Genomic DNA, 18,404 nt, shown 5'->3' on the forward strand with positions numbered 1-18,404 from the left:
TAATTTGATATATAATTGTTGTTTAAATTTTATTTCGTGTTAATTTATGAATTTTTGGTTGATGAAAATGATGAAATGGTCATTCGTTGAGAAGAAATATTATGTGTGTTGAATCTTGAGATGATTGGACTATGTTTGAAAAAAAAAAAAATAGTTGCAATATGTGGGTGTTGTATATTGAATTTGCATCATATTTGTGTGAAAAAAATAATGATGAAAGTTTGTGTGAAATGACAAAAAAACAAAATGGTGAAAAGAAAAAACTTTGAGAGATGACAAATTAAGAAGGAAGTGACATTTCTAATGTGAAAGACAAAAATTTACCTATGGATTGGAAATCCTCAAGTATGTCTTACCTATATAGTATCTATCTAACTACTAAAAACTCTTCACATTTTTGTCTCTCATGCAACTAATGAAGTAATTTATGAATATTTTGTAAGGTGGTCTTTACGGAAGAACTTACCGTTGGATTAGCTTTGGTATTGAGAACCAGTTTATGGAATGTTATAAAGCATGCAAAGCAAGATCGAGCGATTATTTTGATAAGTAATCTCCCATTATATTTGGACTTGCATCACTCTGAACTGCATTCCTATATATAATATGTAAACTTATTTGTTAGTCTTTCAGTCATATATGGTCTCATCCATACAGTATTTTGTCATTATCATAGAAGAAAATCATTTGTTGCTACTTTTTACATAATGATTTCATTGTTCAAAAATTTTCAGTACATTCAATGGAAAAGGCAGAGCTCTATGTGACAAAATAGGAGTTCTAGCAGATGGCTGTTTGCAATGTATAGTCAGCCCTCGAGAGGTAACCTTGTTTTGTCATATTTTTACTTGTATGTTGATTAACCTATTTTACAATTTTCTACTGCATTTTGCATTTTCATAATGTGTATTGTGGTGAATGACAGTTGAAGGCTAGATTTCAAGAACCTTCTACGTTTAAGGACACAATCCCCCTCCCCCGCCAGAAGGATGAGTTGCGTCGCCTTTTCGGTTTGCAAACTTCTAGTGGGTCAATGGAAAAATAGATCTCACAATTGGTAGATGAGGATGAGAGTGAGTTATGAGCAGAGAAGATATAAGATGGGAGGCATGTGGTTACTATAATTTCTGTTCTTGCATTTCAAAACAGGGCATGGGATCATATAATTTGAAGCCTTTAGTGTTGTTGCATTTAGGAGCATAATTTGATGATTGTGGACGGTAAATTCACTCTCTGCGTCCTCCATATAATTGTTGATTATTGTACATACTAATAAATTTAATGTTCTGTATGTTAGCAAGTTTAACACAAACATTAATGTCTTTGGATATTTGAAACAATCTTACATAAGATCAACAAAAATAAATTTGTAAAATTCAAGTAATTTGCAAGTTAACTGTTGCCCCAAAGTTACAATAGGCATTATAGAATACTTTTGATGGTTTTTATTAAGCTGAATTTATTATTGAAAAGAACAATACAAAATCTTTTTTGGCCATTAATAAATTAACTTTCACATTACTAATGCTATTTGGAGCCAAGATCCTGCAGGAAAGTTTTTTACTTTTTTTTTTTTTTTACTCATATTTTTATTAATAGCAACATTAAAGTATAAAAAAATTATTTTATTCTTGAAAAATTATTTGTGCATTCATAAATTTAAATGCTATTAAAATGGATATTATTTTTTTTTAATATATATTCCATGATAAAATAGTAGTGGAACTAAGAATATCTTTAAATATTCTTGAAAATATGTAAATATTTTTTATTTTTATAAGAATATATTTTTCTTTTTTTGAATTCCGTAAAATTGTATATAATTTTTATTTTATTACTTTTTTTTATTGCTCCATGTCAACTTAATTTGCTCCAAAAGAAATATTTTATCTTTTCATTTTATTTTCTTAAAATTTTCAAAAATTAATGATTTGTTAGTAATTAGTTCATTTATATTTTCAAAAAATAAAAGTAAAAAAGAATGCCACTTAGGAAAATTTAGAAAAATTAATATTTTCCATTTAAACATATTTATTAAAGAAATTAACAGATTTCCTCTCATAAGTTACACATATGCAAAAATATAATTTTCATTTTCAAAACAAACTCTTCTAATATTTAATTTTTGGTATAAAAAATTTAGAGAAGGTATTTTTATCTAATTGAAAAAAAATAAAAAATAAGGTCATTTTAAAGGAAGTATAATTTTTTAAGATAACACTAGATTATCTAAAACATATGAAATATTCCCCTCTTCTTGTGATCCATACATTTTAATATATCTCCATTTTTTAAGTTATAAATTATAAAAAGAATTTAAATAGTTTTTTGTTGGAAATTTATAGTCTTATAAATTTGAAATAAAGTAAAATTCATATTCATGATTGTCATATAGTCAAATATTAAAAAACATTATATTATAAACATTTTTAATGCATTTAAATAACTTGTTAATGATATTTATTACTCTATTTTAAAATATAATTTGAAAAGACATTATAAAAATATTGTCACTATTAAAAATACTATTATGTTTTATAAATAATTTATCTTATAACTTTTATTAGATGAAATTTATCTTTGTATCATATAATAAAAAATTGTAAAGCATTGGGAAGAAATTATGAAAACTTCAAATGATTTCACTCAAGAATTCATTAACAATATTTCATGGTTTTCTCTCTAATATCACATTATGAGCATCATATCCCAACATATATATTAGGATCATTTCAAAATAATCAAGAAAGAATAATGTGGGCCCAAATTTAAATCAAATTAATCTATATTTACTTCTATAATGTGATAAGAAATTAAGAAAATAAATAAATAATTATAAAAAAAATATTTCAATTATATATTAGTGATCTTTTATGATTTTCTCCAAAAGGAACATACTACTTCCATATATTTAGAATATTTCAATAATATAGTAACAATCTTTCGTAATTTTCTCTCCAAAAGGAATTATTAGAAAACAACTACAAACTTCTAGAATCTTAGATATATTATTATTAATGAGATATATTTAATTATAATAAATTTATATTCATTGGTATTGCACGGGATAATTATTAAGTTCATATTAAATATTGTCATATGGTAAGAGATTTAAAATAAATTCTAAAAATTCTAAAAAACAAATTAAATGTTTCTCACTAATATTTAATAATTTAGTCAATTAAAATAAACCATAGAATTATAACATTTGAAATATTATATTTATAAGTTTTGGTATTTATAATAACTAATATATTTCATAAGAATATGCTTTTATCAATAGTAATTTATATTAAAAAAAAAAGTCCACTATTTCTTTTATAACTAATTATTTATGTGATCAAGTATGTTGGTCATCCACTTGTAATTGATTAAATCTATTAAAACAACACTTTTTTCCCAATAGATATCTACTATTATAATACTTTTACGACTATTTGAGTATGTAACTAAAGCAAAATCTAAGTAAATTGACTAAACTCAAATCTAATTTTTTTTTAAAAAAAAAATCTTTATTTTGAGTTGCTTTTAAAGAATAAATTTGACATTTGTGATTAAAAGCACCAAACTAGAAGTGAGCCAAAACCATATGATCAAAGAAAATATTACAAAATTTAGTATAAATTTTGCTATTGAAGTTCTAAGCTACGGAAATATGATTAATCAAATATGCTCGTTTAAGTCTAATACAAATAGGGACAACTTTGAAGCATCTTTGAATACAATCATTCACTTTATTAGAGGAAATGCCAGATAACATCTTTGAATAAAATCATTCACTTTATTAGGAGAAGTACTAGATACGTTGACAAAGCATATAATTTTAGAAGTTGTCTTAAGAGACTAAAGGAGATAAAATTTAATTCTTTAAACACATCCTTGAGCAAGAATCCACGCACCTTTCAATATTTACCGTACCTGATCAAAAGACAAACAAAAAGTAAAGAGAAGAAATCATAATTATAGAAAAAAAAAAATTGAGGGGGTGGTGGGAGAGAGACATACCAAGGTTATCGTTTTTGTAGATATTGTTGGATGAATTAGCACATCCAAACTTACAAACGTCATGAGTATATATGAAGCTTGATATTTGAAGACGATTCCCCACAAAACTGTTTACACTGGATTTCATACATAATACTATTACCATACATAAGTAAGCATCGGAGCATGCACTCACTTAAAGAGGCTGAAGGCTCGACAAGCATTCCCAATACAAGACCAACCACTACAAGCACCTGAACTACTTCCATTTTCTTCTTGGCAAAGAATGACATTGACATTTTGAAGAGAAGCTTTTCATCTTGGGGAAATTATTTAAATTGTACAATATTTGGAAATAATAAAAGGAAAAAATTGAAATTGGATTATGAGAGAAAGAAAAGGATATTTTCCTTTTTCAAATGGAAGCAAATTGTGATCTTTCTTCCGTTAAATATACCTAGCAAGCAACCATTTTTTTTTCTCATTTAAAACAATCTTGTTCCTTTTCCATGCATCTCATTTTAAGTAATTCCGTTCATTTTCCATAAACATTTTCCTTTTTTTTAACATTGGATATATTTAATATTTTATCAATATGATATATTAACGTATAAGCACACTTCAACAAGAGAATAAGATGAAGTAAAGGAAGTGAAGAATAACAAGATTTTGATACGAATGGAAAGAGAATAAGATCAAAAGGAGACAATAAGATTTTGATATAGATGAGAAAATAATAAGAATGTGTTTGTTAGTGATTTTATGAAATGTTTTCAATTTTTTTAATACTTACTATCAAACACTTTAGGATAAAGGAAGTGGTTCAGTGTGTAACGAGGATTTTTGTTAATTAACTAACCCTAATCTATTATGGTAAGCGGATAAAAATTTAGATTTTGAGTGAAATGAAAATTAGAGGGTAATTTGATAATTGCCTTGGCTAAGTTTTCTATTATTATTAATATTACTAGAGAAAGGCAATTTAATAAATAATTGCCTTTGAACCACTTTCCTCCCCAAGGCAATTTAATAAATAGTTGTGTAATTATTTTTATTATTATTGTTGTGTAATTTAATCTACCTACCCTCTTTAACATATATATAATTATATATCATTTCCATTTAAATGTTAAAGCCACCCATATTTACCACCCTTTTTGCATGTATTGTATAATATTTGAAAACATTTTAAAAAATAACCGTTGTATCAAAAATAATTTTAAAATTATCATACTTGAGGATTTCATGTGTGCAAAACACGAATTAAATGTAAAAATGAACTCATTTTTATATATATGAAAAGAGTGAAATTATTTCCATAAAAAACAAATTTAATGTAAAATATAAACTTTCTTTATTTAAAAGACTATAATAATAACACAATTTATGATAGTTGCGTAGTTTTTTAGTTCACTTGTATTATAAAAGTATTTTGATAAATATATAAGGTTATATAAGAGCTTATAAAAGGATTTTTTGAATTAGATTAATTAATTAATTGAAGTTAACTAAACTAGTTACGATATTGGAAATTATTTACCATGAATATATTGATGTGGATAAATGGAAAAAAGAAAAAAGAGAAATACACTCTTAAAAAACTTACCTACAAAATACAAAATTTAAGTCGTGGACTATTGAAGCTTGCGGTTGCGCTTAAAAGTACAAACCAACAATTGTATGGAGTTGTAGCGTCAGCTGATGACCGGTGGATGGTGACCGCCTAGGTTTTCACTTTGGTTTTGGGAATTTTGGGTCAAAGTAGCGTTTGACCCAAAAAAAAATCAACTTTAGGCCTGTGTTGAAACAACTGTGGATTTTGGCCATTTTTTAATCTTTTGTTCAAAATGGCGTCTTTCTCTCCCATCAGCATATTTTGGAGGTGTGGGTCTAGGTGGGGCAACCGTGGGCATCATCAGCAAGGACGGCAGGACATCGCTGGCTAGCAATGAGTAGCAACTGGAGTTGGAGGAAAGGAAAAATGGCTATTATGGGTAGGATGGAGAGAGAGAGAGAAGAGAAATAGGGAAAGAAGGAAATAAGCGAAGGGAGAAAGGGTTGAAGCCGACCGAAGAAGGGGGGACGGAGTGGTCGACAGCAACGTCGTCAGCGATGGGTCGATGGTGATGGGTGTGCGGGTGGGAGAGAAGGAAGAAACGCAGTTTTAATTTAAAAAAAAGAAAAAAGAAAAAAGAAAAAAAAGAAGGCGGCTAGTTTGAACAATTGTTTCAACACAGGCCTGAAGTTGATTTTTTGTTTCGGTCAAAAGCTACTTTGACCCAAAATTCCACAAAGGCCACCAAACTGTTTGTTCTGGGTTTCTGAAAAGGTTCCAGAGGTTTGAGTTTTGGGTTTCTGAAAAGGTCCCAGAGAGAGAGTGTAGCAGGTGGAGGTGGTGGTGGGGTGAAGCCCACCAAACTGTTCTGAGTTCTGGGTTTCTGAAAAGGTTGCAGAGAGGTTTGAGTTTTGGGGTCCCAGAGAGAGGGTGTAGCAGGTGGAGGTGGTGGTGGGGTTAAGGGTTCATTAACCTGGACACTAATTCTAGAAGTTCAAAGTACCACCTGCTCACCTTACTGATTGTTTCCAGTTTCCTTTTAAGGAATCTCTCTGAACGTCGGACCATTTAAATACCTCAACATATTTTATTCAAATTTTAATCAGAAAAAAATGAATGCTCACTCTTAGTAAACGTTTGAAAATTTACCTTCCACTGAAAAGACTGGCTGGGTTCCACCAACAGTCCAATGCATGGTTCAAAGTCGCGGTATCGGTCATTGACTCGGAGGGTCCCGAGGCGTATCGGTCTCGGTGTATCAGTTTGGTATCGGACAATACGTAAAATAAGCTAATTAGAAAATTCAAAAAATTATAAAAATATTATGTAAATCATCAGAAAAATATATACAATTAAATAAACTCAAAAAATTAATAAAATAAAATTGTATTACATTTAACATTATTTAAATAGTTATAAAAGTATTTGCTCAAAGTTATTTATAATAATGCTAATAAAAATAAATATATCGGTCTCAAAATCAACTTGAAGTCAACTATAATCAATATGATCTTTAGAGGTAAGATCTATAGACGAGGGTGCATAAATAAAATTTTTTTTATCAATTTAGACTAATACATCAACATAATTATTATTTTAAACAATTACTTAAATTATTAACCTCCTTCCGAGGTAATATTAATACATTATTCTTATATGATTCTTTAAACAAATTTTAATTTAATTTTTTATATATAATTAATTTTAATTATATTTGATTTTTTTATATATATATTTTTATAAAAAATCATGCATGAAAATTTTATTTTTCTTAATATATTTTTGAAGAAATCATTTTTTTTCCATAAGCTTAAAACACCAAATTTTTATTTTTTTATTTTTTTATACAGAAATACATGGACCACAGGCTTTTGGGAATTGAACTTGGGCTGGGCCTAATCTAGTGGGCTGAACCCATAAAAATATGTCATGGTGCTGAGCCACATAGGATCAAAAACCTATCTTCTCCTATCTTCCCTCCATTGAAAGCAGAGAGTGCGATCTGCAGAGAGTGAAACCGCCATGGCCACCTCTCTCTTTTCCTATCTTGCCCTCCACCGTGGACGCTCACGACGTTGGTTCTGCCGGTGGTGCCGTCAAATCCTATTTTCTTCATTGCACAAAGCTCTTCTCTGCTCCCAAACTCGGAAGGAGGGTTGTTTAGCCAGCGTTCAGTCACCGTTGCGGCACCAGGAGCGCACCAAAGATGAAAAATCTTCACTCCTGATTTCTCTAAAAATGTTGATTCTTATTGTGATGGTTTCAGAATCTGTTGATTGTTTTTTTTTTTTTTTTTTTTTTTTTTTTTTTTTTTCCGAGTCGTATCCGGTATCGGACTCGTCGCGGTCGGCGTCGAGGCGGATACGACTCGGCCGAGTCATACCGGACTTGGCCGATATTTTGAACCCTGGTCCAATGCCTCTATTTCAAACACATCATCTTAAACCAACCCCCTTTTTTCACTAATCCAAGTTCCAACTAAATTATGCGGGAATCAACAGACCCCACCATAAAGAAAGTAAAATATTTTACCAAAAATGGATGAAAAATTAAACATCATCTATATAATTAATGAATTTCAGATTTTCTATAGGTAAACATTCCCTAAGATTATATTTGACTCTAAAATTTTTTGAAGAAAAATAAAAGAAAAAAAAATAAAAAAGAAAAGTAAAATGAAACAAAATAAAAAAATAAATTTAAAATCAATAAATTATTTTATTTATTATTTCAATCTTATTTCATTTATTTAATTTACTATACAAAAATTAAACAATTCAAAAATATATAATTTTTTAATTAATTTTAATTATAATCGATTTTCTTTAATATTTTTTATAAGACAATCAAACATGTAAAAATTATTTTTTTAATATTTTTTTTTCCTTAATATTTTTTTGGGAATAAGATATAACCTAAAACAACATAATAAAAAATACAATTAAAATAAAACAATATATCTCAACATTTTTTTTAAGTTATAAAATATAAAAAGGATTTAAATAGTTTTTTTTGTTGAAAATTTATTGTCTTATAATTTTGAAATAAAGTAAAATAAATTAAATTGGTATTCATGATTGTCATATAGTCAAATATTAAAAAACATTATATTATAAACATTTTGAATACATTTAAATAAATTATTAATGATATTTATTGCTATATCTTTAAAATATAATTGGAAAAGACATTATAAAAATATTGTTACTATTAAAAATAATATTATGTTTTACAAATAATTTGTCTTATAAATTTGATAAGATCAAATTTGTCCTTGTATCATGTATAAAAAATTGTCAAGCATCGGGAAGAAAGGAGAGTGCTTTTTGGAAGCTGTGAGGGTCTCTTTCCTGGGTCTTTTTTTGTGGATATTTTGCAGAAGAGAGATGGCTTTGAAAAGTGGGTGGGATGCAACTGTGTTTGGTGGGGTGGAAAAGCTGTGTTAAGAAGAAAGGAGGAAGCTAGTTTTTGGAAGCTGTGAGGGTCTCGGGTTTTGCAGGAGAGAGAGAGCTGGGTGAGAGGAAAAATGTAATACTGATACGGGCTGTGTCTTTCTCTGCTGCTGATATTTTGAGGCTTTTAGGTGTCTCTCTGCTGGGTTGGAAGGAGGCTCTCTCTTTTGGGGCAGCTGTGGAGGGTTCGGTTTTTCTTAGCGAGTATTGATGGAGGGTTTGGAGATTTGTTCTTGGACAGCTGACTGTGTGGCTCTGGGGCGGATGTAGGAAGTGCTTGGAGATATCTCTGGGATTAGTGGGCTTCTTGGGCTGCAACCACTCCTCCACTTTTGAAACCCCTCCAATTCTCTCCATTCTGACATTCTGCCTTTTCACTCTCGAGAACAAGAGAAGACTGAAGCTCTCTCCCCTTTTGTACTGCATCAGGTGATACCCTCTCTCTCACTCTTGTTCTCATGAGTTGTTTCCCTTTATTTTTATCTTTACTAAATCTAAAAATCAAAAGGCTACTCACTTCTCTCACTCAGGCATCAAGAAGCCCTTCTGCCACTCTCAATCCTCGCAGGTACTAATCTAATCATGTTATTATTATTATTTTTTTTGCAACCCCCGTTTGATTCCCAAGAAAATCCACCCCCCATTCGATTTCCGGGAAAATTCATCCTCGTTTGATTTCCGAGAAAATCCATGCAAAACCCCCAAGGAAAACCAAAAAAAATGCTTTTTTCTTTGCTCCCTGTGTTTTCTGGATCTGTTCTAGGGGTCTCTTTGCTTTTGTGCCATTCGATTTAAATTTCACGAACCCTAAATCCACGATTTTTGAGCCAGGCTGAAAAACACAACCTTTGCCTGCAAATCATGATCAGATTACCGAATAGCATCTTATTTTTTTTTTATTTTTTATTTTTTTAAAAAAAATTGGATAGATTTTGTATCCTGTGCGCGGGCTGGTAGGAAATCGGGAAATTTCCCGAAAATCGGTAAAAATACCTATAAATACCGAAATATCGGCGCTATTTTCGAAAAATTACCGAAATTTCCGTCAACCGATAATCTGTGACGAATATTGTGTTGGAGATATTTTCACGAACCCTAAATTCACGAGAAAAACACAACCTTTGCCTGCAAATCATGATCAGATTACCAAATAGCATCTCATGTTTTTTTTTTATTTAAAAAATTGGACAGATTTTGTATACTGTGCGCGGGCTGGGCTGGTAGGAAATATTGGGAAATTTCCCGAAAAATTGGCGATATTTTCAAAAAATTACTGAAATTTCCGGTGACAAATATTGTTTCAAAGCCAGCCGAGAAGCGATATTTCTCTGAAAGAGCTGAAAATTTTCGACATTTCAATCCTTGGGTGTCATCATATAAAGATATATAGCTTTTAAGAGGACTGACTTCATATATTTTGCTTCTTTTCAGTCCGTGGGGTGCTTTGTCTGGTCAAGGGCACCTAGAGTTGTTCTCTTACATTAAAGGCCTCCCCTGCTTCCAATCCAATCAGTAGATGTTTTCTTCATCCTTGATGAACTCAGGTTAATACAATGCCCTATTCCATTCATATTTCTTGGAGCAAATACTTCACTTTTATGTAGGTTTTTCAGACTTCATTAGCAAATGTGAGTCACCTAGGTACTAGGTAGTAAAAATGAGAGTCGGGAGTTATAGTGGAGGGATAAAAGCGTTGCCTTTGTATTGCCACAACACTTATTGGTGATCCAAAGATGATCATTTTAGATGAATTAGTATGTAGACTAAGACTTCTTCTTGGTGCATGTTTCTATATTTTATATGCTTTATAATTTATATGATTTTTATTTTTATTTTTAGACAATTGGTATGGATCTAATAACAAGAAGGCATGTGTGGGGCATAATAGAGAATGCAAAGAAAGGGTTGCTATTGAGTGTGATATTAGGACAATGACATACCATTTTTTTGCATTGTCTATTATGTCCCACACATGCCTCCTTGTTATTGGATCCATACTAATTGTCTAGAAATAAAAAGAAACTCCATATGAATTATAAAACAAATAAATTAAAGAAACATGAACCAAGGAAAGTCTCTAGTCTACATACCAATTAATCTAAAATGACAAACTTTGGATCACCAATAAGTGTTGTGGCAACACTAAGATAGCGTTTCATTCCTCCACTATAACTCCCAACTCTCATTTTTGCTACTTGGGTGAGTCTCACTTGTGCTAATAAATTCTGAGAAATCTGCAAAGAAGTAAAAGCATTTGACCCAATAAATATGGATAGAATAGAGTCATTGTATTAACAAGAATTCATACCAATGGTAGGCTTCATTGCATTGAAACCTCAATTAGTTTGAAGTCTCGATTTGGATTTGGTTCTATTGCCCATGTGAGGTTCATCGAAAGCACAAGCAGGAATACTTGCCCCAATGAGGATGCAGTTACCATGCCTTACAGGAAAGCCGTGAAGCAGTTCTTTAAATATGTAAGTCTAATTAGTAGAGATTGCTTAAACATATCCTTAGACTCCCAAAGTTTGGTTTCTGATTTTTTTGAATGTTTTTTTACAGCATTTGGATTATATGGGTCACGTCTTATTGGTTATGTAATAAAGAGTGGTTGATGTTGCACAATTATTATTAAATAGGTCATGTTTAAATTAAGTTCTGTTTTTTTTTTTTTTTTGATAACACTACGTTGAGAAAAAAAATTTAAGCCCAAAATATTTGAGGTTTTTAGATCCAATGTTCAATGCATCAGGGCCCAATGAGGCTCAAGTCCTTGGTTACAAAAGAGAAGGCCCAGCAAACAAATGGGAAGGCCTAATTCTAGGGTCCAAGGCCCAAGGCCCAAGTTCTAAGAGCCATTACTCACTAATTTGGCCACAAGACCCAAGTTGTATTTTCTAAACTTCAATTTATTCAACATTGCAGAATCTATTTGATGGAGGAATAATGGTAAAAGGTCCTAAATTAGGTCGATGCTATTTGATATTATCCCTATATATATGTATTGTACACGTATCATTTCTTTGATCATCATCTAATACTTTCTAAATTATTTATACATATAGTACATTTATCCATCAATTCTGAACCTTTTTAGACATTTTACATAAAAAATTTCGTAAATTAACTTAGTGGATGTTTGTTTTTTATTTTATTTTATTTTTTACTAAAATAATTTGTTTTTAAACTTTAAATTGTTTATTTTTCTACTTTTACATAATTTATTATAATTTTTTTTTATGAATAGAAAAAGTAATATATTGATTTTTCTTTATTTTTTAATACTTAATAAAAATAAAATATTATAAAAACAAACAACTAATACTTGACACTATTACACTATTTAGTTTTAATTTCTATTTAAAATTAAGTAAAAAAAACAAATACCCTAAAAGTTTGTATAAAATGGGTATTGTAAGTTCTTTTTTTTTCTTTTTGTTATAATTTTGTCAATTTCCTATATGGGTTTAGAATCTTAAGGAGGTAGCTTTCGATTTTATTTTGTAGTAGAAACTAAAACTAAAATTTTAAGGAAAATTATATTAATAAATTTTCATTTATCATTCATTGTAAACTTAGGCCCGAGGGTTTGACAATGTTTTTTAAAACTTACTTTTAAAAGCTATTTTTAAGTTAAAAAATAAAAAACAGTTTTTAAAAAAAATAGAAAATATGATCAAATGGGGCTATGTTTTCATTTTGTTTTTAAAAATCGATAAAAACAATTTTTACTTGTTCTTTAAAAATTAGTTTCTATTTCACTTTATTTTTAAAAATTGTTTTAAGAGAAAGACTAGGTTTGCAGCCCTCCGGAAAACGATCAAATAGTAATATAAAATTTTTAAAACAGAAAATCATTTTTAAATTACACGTTCAGACTCTTAAGCTTTTTTGAACTTAAATAAAAATTCCAATTCCAAAAAAACCATAAGTAACCCTTGTTTGAAATAAATTATAATAAGTTGTTTCATTACTTATTATAAATAAGATAATCAAAACACAAACTAATCACATTTAAAAATAGTATTTTTTTTTTCCCAATTATTGAAGTAGGTTACAATAGTAAGAGTACTAAAATAATTATTCCTTTTTAATGAAATTGAATTCCCTCAACATAGTGTTTAACTTCTAAATTTCCTTTTTTCTTTTTTTAACCTTTACAATATCATAAAATAACTTACATTGTATAATATAGTGTGTGTATTTATTAACTTTTGAGTTTGGAAATGGAATGGCTTTATGGGCAGGTGGGGGAGAAAAGATGTTAATGCAAAGTTGAATGAAGTTGCCTTTGCTGTGGAGAATACAAAGGGTACTGCAATTATGTTTAAGTGTATTACTGAATAGATGCCTTTCAAGCCTCCATCAACCAACTAGCTAAGCCCCATGTGACGACCATTCATTCATGGTGTTTAGTCACATCGGTAAGCTAAAAAAGGGAAAAGAAACTTTCTTCTCTTTTTTACTTCTTTCTTCAACACCCACCCTTACTAATCTGCCTTCCACAGTCCAATGCTGCATCCAACACGAAAAAGAAAAAAATATCTTCCTAAATTACAGTTTGACAGGCTAAGGTTTTGTGCTTTCCACGTATATCTGCGGTTTTAGCTAACTTTACTGTCTCATCTCCAAAACCCTATTCAAGTTTTCAGTAGTCGACTTGGTTCGCGCATTCACAAAGTTAGCAACAGAAAAGGGTCTTCAATTAAAAAGGCAAAGCGATCTATATCAGTGGAATTAATGAAAGTTATTGTGTTGGGTAGTTTTTTTGTTTAGCATATAAAGGTTTGGGAGATTCATGGGATGGTTTTGGCCCTTTTTGAATGTTTGCAGAGGATAGTATGCTTTGAACTCCTTATGGGTAAGGAAAAAGTGTTTTTTCATGCATTCATATATATATATATATAAAACCATACGATAAACCAAATTTGATAAAATATAAATTTTAAGCAATTATTTAAAAGTAATTAACATTTTATACACTTTTTGATCAATATTTGACCATTCTAGGTATTACCTTTGGCTAATAAGTGTATGAAATTTAAATTATTTTTAAAATATTTTATTTTATAATTATTTTTTTCATGAGTATATGAAAACTTAATTTAAGTTCAATGGATCTATATAGTATGAAAAAAAGTTGAAAATGAGTTTCCGTATACTCATGTAAAAATATTTATAAAATATAAATCTTCTAAAAATAATTTAAGGTTCATACACTCATCAGTTAAAGATAGTATTTAGGATGATCAAATATAGTACTTATATTATTAAAAGGTAATACTCGAATGGTCAAAAGTAGTATTTTTAACTAAAAGTTGTATGAAATACTAATTATTTTTAGATAATCGTTTAAAATTTATATTTTATAAATTTAGCTTTTATTTTATAATTTTTTTATATGAATATATGAAAACACATTTTTCCCTATAAAATCTTATAACAAGCAGTAGAAATTCATTGTCTCAATCTATGAAAATGCTTCTACTATAAACCACCCTCAAATCTTGAAGGATATTAATATGAAAATAAAAATTTTATTTTATTATTAAAAATATATTATATTTCAATATTTAAAAATTAAAAGATATTATATTTATATTTATGAAATAATTTGGTTGGAACTCTCATGCATGCTGGGGTATTTACAATATTTTGCTAGAATAATATTTTATTACAATATTTTATTTTGCTAGGCTCTAATTCATAATTAGATTAGGAGTCATGATTAACATAAAAAAGACCTAAATAGATAATAATTTCTAACGTTACATAATTTTAAGAATTTAACTTTGATTCAAATTACTAACTTTAAAATTTTCAAATTTTATGAAAAAAAAAACTACATTAAAAAAATCTAATTTCATAATATAATAATATTTATCAAACTTTTTGGTAAAATTATCTTAAATTCCCTTAATATATTTATATTAGCTTATTTAAAAATTTTAAACACTATTTTTATTAAAACACATTTTAGTACATTTTAAATAAAAAATTTCATCATTTTGAAAGTCTAAGATTTTATATAAAATATTTTAGTTGAAATTTAATTTCTAAAATTTCACTAAAAATTTGTGGTGACAATTTTTTACTGTGAGTTAAAATACTTGCATTGATATTAATTTATTTAAATAACTAAACATCCTTATTAAAAGAACCAACAAAAATAATAGTTTATTATTTATTTATTTATTTTTCAATAAAAGGCTTAACAAGCTCTTATATATTGTCTTTTTCATTTGAAGATTTTTTAAGCGTATTTAGAAGAGCAAATATAAATTACTTTTCAAGAAACACTTGATTTTTGAAAAATAAAAATAATAATTTTATATTAAATAATATTTTAAAAAACAAATAAAAAATAATTTCTTTTTGGAAAATATTAAAATTGTTATAAAAAAATATGCTAATGTGTTTTCTATTTTATTTATTTTCATTTTCATGTAAAATTAGGTACTGAAGCTCGACGACGACGTTTAGTCTGGTTCACCTTTGTCTTCCTCATTTCTTAAAGTTGGAAGGTACCTTTTGCAATTGGTCCATGACAAAGGTATTCTCACCCCTCTCTTATAAACCAATGTTTTAAAAATTGGATAAGACCGGCCAGTTGAACTGTTGATCGGACCTTGATCTGGTCCGATTTAACTTCTGAGCTTGAAGTGGGTTTAGACCGACACTGAACCGCTCAGAACCAGGATGGTTCGATTCCTTGACTGCTATTGGGCCACACATTCATTCATGCCCCAACTTTCCATGGCCCAATAGCCACTTATAGTCAATGTGGCATAAGTGTAACAATTGATTTAAAAGAAAAATCAGCGTTTAAGCATGCATGACTTGTAGGCTTGAACAAGTTAAGCATGGTTGCACCAACAGGCTACTTATCAATTTGTGCGCAAGAGTTGTAAATAAATAATAAAATAGATATATTATTTAAAATTTTCATCTCAAATATTTAATATATTTTAAACTTACAAAATAATAAGATATATTTTTTAAACTTATAAAATAATAAGATATATATGAATAATATAATGACATGATACTATTCCTTTTTCAATATATATTTTCATATTTAAATGTTATATACGTTTTATTTAATAAAATTCAAATATTAATATATATATAAGATAAAAAATAAATATTATTGATTTTCAATTTTATATATATTTATAATTTTTTAAAATTATTTTGAATTTTAATAAAATATAAATTATATATTTATGATGTCAACGATTCGACTGTAGTTTAACTACCGATTTGATCATTGAACTGTGAACTAGTAACTTTTCCAGTTCAATAGTCGATCCGATTTTGAAAACATTGAGAAAAACGAAATATTAAGCCTTGTAGCTTCTCGTCTTCATTTCAACTTTCATTGAATGTTGTGCAATTCATCTAGCAAGTTGATTTTAAACTTATAGACAGAAAATCAAAAACTACGATTTTGGATTTTTTCCCCCCTTTCCTTTTTTGCAGTTTCTCTATATCAAAGGGTTAAGGGTTATATTGGTTTTTTTTTTTTTTTTTTTAAAAAAAAAGGCTCCATGAGCATCTTTTCACATAAAGCTAAACAAAAAGATAAGATATTCTTAAAAAAGAATGATTCAGTACAAGAAATCACACTTTTACCTGCAAATTTACTTACAGCTAATAGTTTAAAAATTGTCACTATATGTTTTAGCGATAATTTTTTTTACTACCACAACATGACCACTATATGTGCTATCACTAAATGTTTTAGCTGCAATTTCAAAAATATGCAGCCAATTGTTGTTGTTTTAGCCACAACATCATTTTTGTAGGTAAAAAAAATAAGTATTTAGTCACAACATTTATTATCATAAATTTAAAATATTATTGCCACAAAAGATACAAAATATTTTAATTTTTTTTACTGAAAGTAATTTGTTTTCAGATTTTAAGTTATTTATTTTTTTTACTTTTTCATAACTTATAATAAACTTTTTATTAAATAAAAAAAGCTAAAATATATAGTTTTTTCTAAGTAAAAAAAATAATATATTATTTTTTCTTTTTTTCTTTTTAATGTTTAATAAAAATAAAATACTACAAAAAAAAACAATCTAATATTTAACACTATTAAATATTAAGATTTTATTTAAAATTAAGTAAAAAAATAAACATCACTTAAGTCTTTATCTTTGAATCACAAATTATACTACGTCCAACCAACTCAGCATTTTCCATTTTTTATTTATGATTTCCACTTTTGTTTATTTTTTTCTTCCAATTTTTATTGCCAAGTTATTTGAGAGCATGTAGAAAAATATTTTTACGAAATAAGCTTAAATAAAAAAAATCAATTAATAAAAAACAAGAAAATGCTACGTGGACAAATTAAGAGGTTCCTTTATTCTTTCATGATTTCATGCTGTTAAGCAATTTAGCTGTATTTTTTTTATTATATTGTTTAGGGTACGGGTATAACTCTATGTATAGAACCTCTCATATTCATTTTATGTTGATAATGTTTTATGGTGGCTCCCCTCTCTCGTGCTCAAACGTACAACACTCAGTGCGGGACAACATACTGAACTTTAGTACCTTAAATATATCAAACTTTTTGTTTTTTCCTTGGAATAATAGAAAGTGTTGGACAGATTAAAATAATTCAAAATTCACGTGGTTTCCTAAAAAAGAAACAGACAGTAATGTGGGAGCAGGTAGCAGGAACACTCTAGCTTCCAGAATTAGTACGGACAGCTTCATCCCACATCCCACCACCTGCTACATTATTCTCTCATTTTTTTTATTCTATTCACTCTCGGCATCCTCCATCTTCTCCAAGGCTCAAGTTCTAGGAGCCATTGCTCCCTAGGTGGGCCACAAGCCCCAAGTAAACCTTTTACATGAAAACTTTTTAATAGTAACCTACAGGGTGTTTGGTTTTTTTTTAGATTTTTATTTAAAAGCAATTTATTTTTAAATTTTAAGTTATTTATTTTTATACATTTTCATAATTTATTATAATTTTTTGGTTAAATAAAAAAAGTCAAAATATTTGATTTTTTTTCTAAAAAAAAATATATATATTAATTTTTATTTTATTTTTACTTTTTAATGCTTAATAAAAATAAAATAATACAAAAACAAATAATCAAATACTTAACGCTATTAAATACTGTTTAGTTTTAATTTTTGTTTAGAATTAAATGAAAAAGACAAACATTACCTCAAAGTTAGTAAGAAATGGGTATTGTAAGTTCTTTTTTTTTTTTTTTTTTGTTATAATTTTATTAATTTCCTATATGGATTTAGAAATAGGGAAAAATGGTGTCTTATCGATTTTATTTTGTAGTAGAAATTAAAACTAAAATTTTAAGGAAAATTATATTAATAAATTATTATTTATCATCATATAACTTTTTCTTGTAAACTTAGCATCC

General features: G+C 28.1%; 1 long non-coding RNA gene across 1 annotated transcript; it reads left to right on the forward strand.

Annotated features, from left to right (window-relative positions):
* Positions 1 to 8,890: 8,890 nt before the first annotated feature.
* Positions 8,891 to 11,646, forward strand: LOC117905876. Its single transcript, XR_004649739.1, has 2 exons — positions 8,891 to 9,559; positions 10,423 to 11,646. It is a non-coding gene; the product is annotated as an uncharacterized LOC117905876 (long non-coding RNA).
* Positions 11,647 to 18,404: the final 6,758 nt, after the last annotated feature.

Source organism: Vitis riparia, chromosome 18, assembly GCF_004353265.1.
Source record: "Vitis riparia cultivar Riparia Gloire de Montpellier isolate 1030 chromosome 18, EGFV_Vit.rip_1.0, whole genome shotgun sequence".
Classification (NCBI taxonomy): Eukaryota; Viridiplantae; Streptophyta; class Magnoliopsida; order Vitales; family Vitaceae; genus Vitis; species Vitis riparia.